The sequence below is a fragment of the Rana temporaria genome, chromosome 1 (genome assembly GCF_905171775.1).
Source record: "Rana temporaria chromosome 1, aRanTem1.1, whole genome shotgun sequence".
NCBI lineage: Eukaryota > Metazoa > Chordata > Amphibia > Anura > Ranidae > Rana > Rana temporaria.
In genome coordinates, this window is record NC_053489.1 from 176393781 (window position 1) to 176403479 (window position 9699).

Here is a 9699-nt window from a genome sequence, read left to right on the forward strand (position 1 = left end):
GTATGGACTTCGGAACAGCGTTGATTTTTTCACGTTTTACGTCGTTTGCGTAAGTCGTTCGCCAATAGGGCTGGGGGGCGTCATTTACGTTCACGTCGAAAGCATTGGCTTTTTGCGGGTTAATTTGGAGCATGCGCATTGGGATACTTTCACGGACGGCGCATGCGCCGTTCGTAAAAAGCGTCATTTACGTGGAGTCACAATAAATTTACATAACACACGCCCACATCTTCCACATTTGAATTAGGCGGGCTTACGCCGGCCTATTTACGCTACGCCGCCGCAACTTTGCTTTATGAATACTGCACTTGCCTGTCAAAGTTTGGGAGGCGTAACGTAAATAGGATACGTTATGCCCGCACAAAGATGCGCTCTCCTACGTGAATCCGGGCCTTAATACGCCGATCCCAAACTATCCAGTGGCTCCTTTGGGGGTGAGCGCTACATGCACAAACCCAGATGCTCCAGACACTGTGGCCCATATTCTCGTAGATCGGCGCATATTTAGTGAGGCGGAGCGGATCTCCGATGCGCACCGCCGGCTTAACTTGGCGAGAACCAAACCATATTCCCGAACCACCTGCGTCCTACGCTGCGCTCGCGTAACTTAAATGTGTTGGCGTAAGTAGGCGCAAGTGACGGTAGGAGGGATGTGGGCGTGAAGCATTATAATGATCCGTGACCCCATGCAAATGATGTCCAGACCGAACAGCGCATGCGCCGGACGTGCCCGCCCTCTGCGCATGCGCACAATGACAATAGGCGTAAATCCATGCTGAGTTGGGCCGGCCCAGTGTATAAAAGCTTCAAGCATCCGCCCAGCTAGTGCAAAGTGACTCCCTTGGATTTCCTTATTGGAGTTTACACTTTGCTACTGCTATGCCAGGGCCAAGGAAAGACCGCCGCAAAAAAAACTACAGCCCTGCTGAGAGGGAAGTTATTGTTGCAGCAATGGAGCGCTTTGATGCCAGGCTCCATGGTGCTGAGAGTGGCAACACTAGCAAAGTAAAAAAGGACGAAATATTACGAAAAGTGACGGCACAGGTCAATGCCCTTGGCCATGAGGTGAGGACCCCCCAGGACATCATTAAAAAAATGAATGACCTGCGGGGGGTGGTCCGAAATAAAATGGCCACCATTGCCAAACATGCCAGGGGCACTGGAGGTGGGCCACCCTGTCCGATCCGGCTGTCAGAGGAGGAGGAAGTTATAGCCAGATGCCTGCGGAGGGAGCAGGTGGAGGGCCTGGAGGGCCATGACTCCAGTGACCCGCCTATGAGGACAGGTAAGTGTGTTTTATCTTCTATCTGGTGTGTAGCATGTTTGGGGGGGGGACATGTGACAAGTGTGTGGGTCCACCAACATGTTAATTTTTTGTGTCATCCACAGATGTGCAGGAGGGAGCTGGGCCGTCTTCTGCTGGCAGTGTCCGTCCAACACCGTCCCCCCAGCAGCCTGCTTCTGTGGCTGACCCCATGGGAAGCCTACAGGCTTTGTTGGAGGGGAGTGGGCAGTCCTCCGCACAGGAGGTGGTTGAGGAGGATATTGCCCATGAGGAGGTGGTGGGCAATGAAGAGGAGGTGGTCCAGAGTGAGCAGGATGTCATTTTATTTCTTGAGGACTCACATGAGGTGCCCAGACCATCACACCACCACCGTATCTCCAGCCCCTCAGGGTCTTCCATCACCCTCTCCAGCCCCTCCCGTCCCATGCCCCTCACTACCAGCCCCTCCCGTCCCATGCCCCTCACCACCAGCCCCTCACGGCCCTCCCCCTATTCAAGGGCCCCAGGCACTCCTGTCCCCAGGAAGGCCACCCATAAGACCAGGGGTGTGGCAGGAGTCCTGCAGGAAAAGCTGGCCAGGCAGCAGGACCAGCAGAGCCGCCATATGGGGGACATTTTGGAGGAGTTGAGGCAGCTCAATAATAGCCTGTCCTCCTCTGGAGCAGTGCACGATGCTCTGCAGGATGTGGCAGGAAACTCGGCAGCCACCATTACAAGCCTGGGTGAGCTGCAAACCACCATAGCCAAACTTGTGGGGGAGGTCAGGGGCCTGCGGATGGCTGTGCAGGCCCAGACTGCATGCCAGGAGGCCCTGCTCACACGTATAGCAGTGGCTCTAGAGGGCAGACAGCCAGCCAGGGAGGCACCTGGGGATGCTCCTCCACCTGATGCCCCACCCCCCCCAAATGAGGCTCCCCCCAGGCAAGTGAGGGCCAGGAACCTGGGCACCAGGCGCAGTCCGCGCCGGGGCCAGTGATTTTTTATGTCTTCTTTATGCTCTAAGTAAGAGCTTTTTTATTTTATTTTATTTATGCTCTAAGTAAGAGCTTTTTTTTGGTGTGCTGCATAAAGTAGTGCATAGCACAGTGTGAATGCTGTGTGAATGTGGGGGGGGGTGACACTCCTGCCAGTAAGGGGTGTCACCCTCGGTCGCTGGGGATAAGTTCTCCCCAGGTCCGTGTGAAAGGTGTATGAATGGACAGCAACATCATTGGAGCCTTGACGCGGCGTTGCTGCTCCTTAGTACCGTGCGGTGTACTTCGGTCTAATCCAATGGGATGTGCATGTGGGGTGTGTGTGCTAAGGACCACAGTGGTGTGCATGCGTGCATTCTCATTGTTCAATGTTTTATGTGTATTTTTAACATTCAAAAATTCGTTCTACTAGACATCTCCTGATTGCTGATCCCTCAGAAGACGGGTACCCTCGGTTAGGGGGGTAATGTCTGGTTGGGGGGTCAGGTCATCACGTAGCTCAATCTCTAGGCCCTTTCTCACTGCAAAGTTGTGCAGCACGCAACATGCAGCGATGATCTGGCACACGAAGTTTGGGGAATACAGCAGGGTACCCCAAGTCTTATCCAGGCATCGGAAACGGGACTTCAGGATGCCAAATGTGCGCTCCACCACTGCACGGGTGCGTATGTGTGCAGCATTGTAGTTTTCCTCTCCTGGGGTTTGGGGGTTCCGGAATGGGATCATCATGTGAGGTCCCAGGGCATATGCAGAGTCACCTGAAAGGGAAAAGACAGGAGGATGTTAGTCATGCATGTGCCCCTCGTGATGTCTGCATCATGGGGGGGGGGACAGTCATACCTGGCACCCATGTCACTCACCAACCAGCCAGCTGTCCCCATACACGTTCTCTTCAAATTGTCTTGGGATGTCGCTTTGACGGTAGATGAAGCTGTCATGGCTGGATCCTGGGTGTTTGGCACGGACGTGCCATATGAGGCCTTGGGCATCCACGATCACCTGGACATTGATGGAATGCCAGTGCTTCCTATTCACATAAATGTGCTGTGTCTCATGGGGGGGCTGTATTGCCACATGGGTGCAATCAATGGCCCCGATGGTGCGTGGGAATCCTGCAATTTGGCAGAACTCACGCATTACCTTCAGCCGCTGGTCCTCCTGGGTGGGTCTGATGATGTGGTGGGACATGCGTCTGAGGATTGCGGGGACAACCTGGTGCACACATCTGCTCATGCTGGTTTGTGATATCCCAACCACGTCTCCACTTGTTCTTTGAAAAGAACCAGTGGCCAGGAAATGCAATGTTGCCAGGACCTTCACCAGCGGCTGCACTGCATGTGAGCGTTGTGTTGGGCTGGTAATGTCATCCTGCAGGGCTCTGGTAAGTTCCAGGATGGCATGAGGGGTGAATCTGAAACTGCGATACACCTCCACATCAGCCATGCCAAAGAGGCTAATGCGCTGTGGGTATACCCTCTCACGTGCCCTCCTACGTGCCCTCCTCCTTCTATGCGCCTCGGCCTCTTCCTCTGCACACACTAGTAGTGCTAAGACCTCGCCTGCCCCTGGCATGTTGGCATACGAATGTGTTGTCCTAAGTGTGGTTGCTCAGCTCGTCCGGGATGGTGCTGCTGTATTTGCTTTCAAGCTGACTTACTCAGGTCTGGAGCAAAGTTAACCGAGCTTTATGAGGAGTAACTTTCAGCCGGCCATTCGTCTTACGCGCACAGCGCGTAGCCTACGCCGATCGCGCGTAGGTTTGGGAATCTGCTTATGCACATCATTTGCATATTTGAATACTAATTCTATGGCCGCGTAGGATGCCTTCAGCGGAAATATGCGCCTACGCCGCGTACACTTAAACAAGTTAGGACGGACGAGAGCAGCCTTGTTTCTGGCGGATCTGGTTCTGTGACTGCGGCGCATCTTTACACTTACGCCGCGCATCTCTATATACGCCGGCGGAACTTGTTTGAGAATATGGGCCAGTCTCTCTCCTCATTGGACAGATTGATAGCAGCAGGAGCCACCGACTTCCACTGCGGACTATCAAATCCATGTCCCGCTGTCTGTGTCAATGGACACAGCATCGGTATTTGGGAGCAAGCCCACGCGGGTGCCCCCATGGAAAGCAACTTTTGTGGGGGAACCCGTTAAAGGAGAGCCAGAAGCGCCGGCGGGGCACCCCAGGAGAGGAGGATTGGGGCTGCTCTGTGCAAAACCCTTGCACATAGCAAGTATAACATAGCATGTCTGTTATTTCACCCTTGGTGGATGAGAGCTGTATTCAAAACCATGTAATATGTGGCTTTAAAAAAAAATGCCTTGTAGCTAATACAAGATGACCTGAAAAACATTCCCACATCGAAAAACATACAGAAAGAAAAAAAAACAGTTTAAGGATTGTATCGCTACCCCCGAAGGAGCCGCTGGTTGATTTTTGGGATCTACTCTCTTTGGCTCTGCTCACCCCTGTTTAATTGGCTCGAACCCTCCCTTGACACATCAGAAGTTTGGTAGTGAGATATTGTGACCCCTGTTGGGCTGGGGTCACAATAGCAGGCATACAATATACAATGACAATATGACAATGAATTACCTGCTGTATGAACGGTCCCTCCAGACGAGAAAATACACTCCACATAGTGAATATACTTAAATATAAAGAGTAAGTTTACTGTATGGTAACTTAGAAACAAAAGGCATAGGGTTTGGACATGAACACAATCAATAAGTAATAACCCAGTCTGATTCGCAAGGGCCCTTGCAAGAATCAGCAATTAGTGTGAATTAATAAGATATTCTAAACCTAGGAATGGCACCATTCATTTAAACTAAGCAGGCAGTCTAGGCTCATGAGCGCCCCTAGCGGGCAGTTCTACAGAACAGTCAATGTTCGTGTGGCGGCCGGTTGGTGCACATTAGAATTGTAATCCACGAGTAACAGTTAAAGGAGGAAAAATACACAATAGAATGTCTAGGGCAGCAGAACGTTGTAGAGTTGGTCGCTCGTCAGCGTCAACCCCTTTTGTGAAATACTGGAACAATTAACTAGGCCTCTAAGTTTCAGCTATGGGTCAAACATGTGTCTGTGGCCCGTGAAATGAAACTGAGTGTCTATGATAACCAGAGAGACAGAAACTGAGCAGGTGCTCTCTCACCCAACAGGCCGACCTGCCTGATTTCTCCTCAGGAAGAAGGCGCGCTGTTAAGTTGTTGCTCGACAACACACACAGGATCCCGGACGAGGGTGCTCCACTGCTACGGTTGTCAGCTGGGCTGCCTCTTCAATCTCCGGGAACACCGGCTGGATGCTGGAGTCTTGCTTCTGCCCGACTGGCCGGTCTCTTGGTAAATCTAGACCCAGGCTTCTGGCCTTTTCAACACAGCTGTGTCCGTCAGTAGCTCCGCACAGGAGAGTAAGCTGGTCCTGAGTGCAAAAAGGCGCCACTCCCCTTCCTTAAGTAACCTCCTCCACCGAACATCACATCCTCTTGGAGGGCAAAGCATTGCGGGAAATGTAGTCTGTTTCTCCAAGGAGTCCATGGAGTCCGTGTCTCCTGCTACTAGTAGTCCCGCAATGCATAACTCCATAACAATGGCCAACATGTTTACAATTTGAAATAGAAGTCCAGCGGGGATGACCTGTCATGAAGCTCTGACAGGAGGACCCCGCTACAGGATAAAATACATATATTGTAATTTAATCATCAAAACACAGTTAAAATACACCTGTATATTCCTGTAGCACCCCCCTACTTTCAGTACGGGCGCTACACTAAAATTAGTGGGGAATGGGAGGGTTAATTTACTCCCATTCACGATTAATGGAAATTTAGGCTGCTGCCAATTCCAGAATTTGTCCTGTAGGTCAGTCTGCGCTCCAGGGGTGCGTTATCACCCCTGGGTGGCAGTTGGCTTTAGAGGGATTCTGGGGGACCCACCTCCTTCCAGCAGCCAATCAGAGGAGTTCTCCCTCGTTGGGCATGCTGGGAGGGGGGATATATCTGTGGCAGCTGCTTTTTTGCGGGGCCCGAGTTCCAGGTGCGGTACCCACCTTCAGGGTGCGCGCATCCATGGGCCCCGCCACCGTGTCCTGCCATGCTGAGGTCATGCATCATGCACCTTAATTTGAGCGGGGCCCCAGCGACTTGCTGGGTCCCAAACTGTTGCTGAGAGGATCCTAAGCTGGGAGCTGTGCGATGGGGGATTGGCTCGGGAGAACCTAGAACTAGAGGTTGTCCGGAAGGCCTAGATGAACCATCGGGATCCAGTCACCACACCGTATGACAGATATGCTCAAGCTGTCAGTGGGTGACATCGATTGAACTAACTGGGAGGATTTGCTCAAACTGACTTTCCTAAAACCTAAATTGTCCAGCCTGTGGCAGAGGCCTGCATCCTCCCAGTGATTCTGCAAGTGACGCTCCGGCTGCCAGGCCTAAGATAACTACCTGTCCGGGGGCACTTTACCCACCCTGATTGGGTGGCGACGAATTGAGCTATATCATTGCTGAGAGCAGGCTTCCTCTCTCCTAATATCCAAGGCCTGATACTAAAGTTCCTCTCCGCTCATCAACCTTTCCCTATCGTGTGCCATGTTGATGTTGGCCAGTTTGGGCCTTGGAATAAAGCATTGAAACTGAATTGGTGTCTGGACACTTGCTCTTTATTCACACTCACAGAAGTCACCCCTAGACCAAGTCAAGAAGGTAACTTAGAAAGCCGATCCTGAATCAAACAGCGGCTCCTTCGGGGGTAAGTAGGCATGTGCATTTCGTTTCGTTCCGAATCGAAATTCGGACAAATTTTTCATTATTCGGACATTCGGATGCATACGAATTCCCGAATTACAATATTAATGAATTTACCGAATCCGAACGAACATTTTCGATTCCGAATCGAAAACCCACAGACGAAATTCGATCGGAATTCAAATTTTTTTTTTTTTTTTCGAATTCCGATCGAATTTCGTCCGCGGGTTTTCGATTTTGAATTCGAAAAAAATATATATATTTTTTTGAATTCCGATCGAATTTCGTCCGCGGGTTTTCGATTTGGAATTCTAAAAAAAAATTATTATTATTTTTTGTGAATTACGATCGAATTTCGTCCGCGGGTTTTCGATTTGGAATTCGATTTTTTTTTTTTTTTTTCGAATTCCGATCGAATTTCGAAATTATATTCGAAAAGAGACTATTTGTTGTCGAATCCGGTCGAAATACTTTCGAATTAGACCGGATTTTTCGAAATTCGGTCGAAAAACGAAACGAAAGTTCCGAAAACGAATTTAACACATGTAACGAACCTAACTTAACGAAATTAATTAAATAACGAATTAAAACGAAACGAAACGAAATTTTCCCTTTTGCACATGCCTAGGGGTAAGCGCTACATTCCAATAAAAGGTGTGCGATTTTAATATTTTATTGAATTAGTCTATCAGCTGCATATGGACTAGAATATTTGTAAAAGAAGATAAAAAATGTTGGCTGGTAACATTAGATGTAGCGCTACCCATTCAGGAGCCGCTGGTTGATTTGGGATTGGCGTATTGAGTTACCTCTATGTGTTGTCTAGGGGTGAAGTTAGTGAGTAGAGCAATGAGCAAATGTCCAATCGACAGTTGAGATTTTCTGAATGCTTTATTCCTTTGGTCCTACACGACCAACAGCAACAGGCGGTAGACAGGAAAGTTTGATGAAATAAAGGAACCTTGCAGTATCAGGCTTTGGATAAGAGGAAAGCAGTCCTGCTTTCTGTAATAACAACAGTTCGTCGCCACTCCAGCCAGAGTGGGTGAAGTGCCTCCGGACAGACCTCTGCCACAGGCCTGGCAGCCGAAGCGTCACTTTTGGTTGCTGGGAGGAACAAGTCTCTCTCACCAACTTGGCTCTATGTAAATCAGAGTTTAAGATGAAGACCTTTGCCACAGGCCCAATGGTAGAACTGTAGAGAAAATCCTCCCACAGTGTATCTTGTAGTAAGGGTCGCCAGCTGACAGTCTTTGGTTATCTGTCAGTCTCTGGCAACCAGATCCCCGATGGTTCGTTCAAGCCCTCTTGGATAACCTGCCTTTTTGGGTTCTCCTCAAGTCGATCCCCCACCGAGCGGCTCACAGCCTGGGATCTCTTCAATAATTGTGGGGACCCAGCAAGTCACTGGGGCCCCTTTCAGCATCAGCAGGGAACTCGGCGTAGCATGCGACCCCGGCCTGGTAGGCCATATGGCCGGGGTCTGGTGGGTGCCGCATCTGGAACCTGGAACCCGCGAAGAACCCTGAAAAATGGCGCATGCCACAGATATACACTCCCCCAGCATGCCCCGCGAGGGAAACCTCCTCTAATTGGCTGCTGGGGAAAAGTGGCTCTGCCAGAACACCTCTAGCGCCACCTGTCGCCCAGGGATGGGATCGGCATCCCTGGAGCGCAGACTGACCCACAGGACAGTTCCGGAATGACAGCAGCCCAAATTTAGCAAAATTAGGAATGGGAGCAACATAACTCTCCCATTCTCCCACTAACTTTAGCGTAGTGCCCTTTCTGAAAGAAGGGGTGCGCTACATAGACATGAAAGGTAGACATGGTTTCCCCTTCTCTGCCTCACCCAATTTTTTATAGCTGCCCTCCACATTGTCCTTACCTGTTTGATGTTATGGTGTCTCTTCTCCAAAATCAGTTCCCCTATTACTAATCCGACATCGATCAATACCAATACCAGAATTAACATCTGTAAAGATAGGACAGCAATATTTAGTAAATTTTTTCTTCCACATATGTACAGTTCAATCACATGAATACTACGAAGGAATCACAAAGGAATACAATGAGAAGGAAACCAGGGAAGAGTTTGATTTTGCCTTGTCCCTTACATTTTACATGAATATGCAAATAAATCCACCACTGGCATGCTAAGAGAAGAATAAATCTCTCTATTACCACCCCGCCCCCCCCCGTCTCCATTATCAGACTTCTGTTCACGTAGCGTTCAGACAATGGTCAATCTAAAACATACTTTTGTAGTCAAAAACAGGGTTACTATTTAAGGCAGGCAATACAGTACTTTTATTATTCGCTTCTCCGCCTTTTGGCTAAGATCAAGTGTAGTATCTGTTCTTATGAGTTGCCAGATGAGGCGTTATGCTACTCCCAAGAGTGGGGAGGGCAGATGCAAATCCAATGGTGTAATAGCACCCGGAAGGGTGGTTTCGGTAGGGACTGTAGGGACTATGCCTGTGCTGCCCGACAGATACTGGGGGCTGGCCAATGGTTGAGTCTGAGCCATCTGGAAGGGTTCTCCTGGTGAGGATGGGTGGCTGCATTGGGTCTTGCCGAAGGGCAGGGTTTCTCCGGGCCTTCTGGCTGGTGTTGGTGTGGTTGCTGTTCTCGTCAGCGTCAGGTGGAGGAGCTGGTGGCACCCTGTGGCAGGGTAGTGCCATGC

At 50.1% G+C, this 9699-nt stretch overlaps 1 pseudogene; it reads left to right on the top strand.

The window, feature by feature from the left end:
- Nucleotides 1-9329: 9329 nt before the first annotated feature.
- Nucleotides 9330-9439, top strand: LOC120925227 (annotated as a pseudogene).
- The last annotated feature ends 260 nt before the right edge of the window (nucleotides 9440-9699 follow it).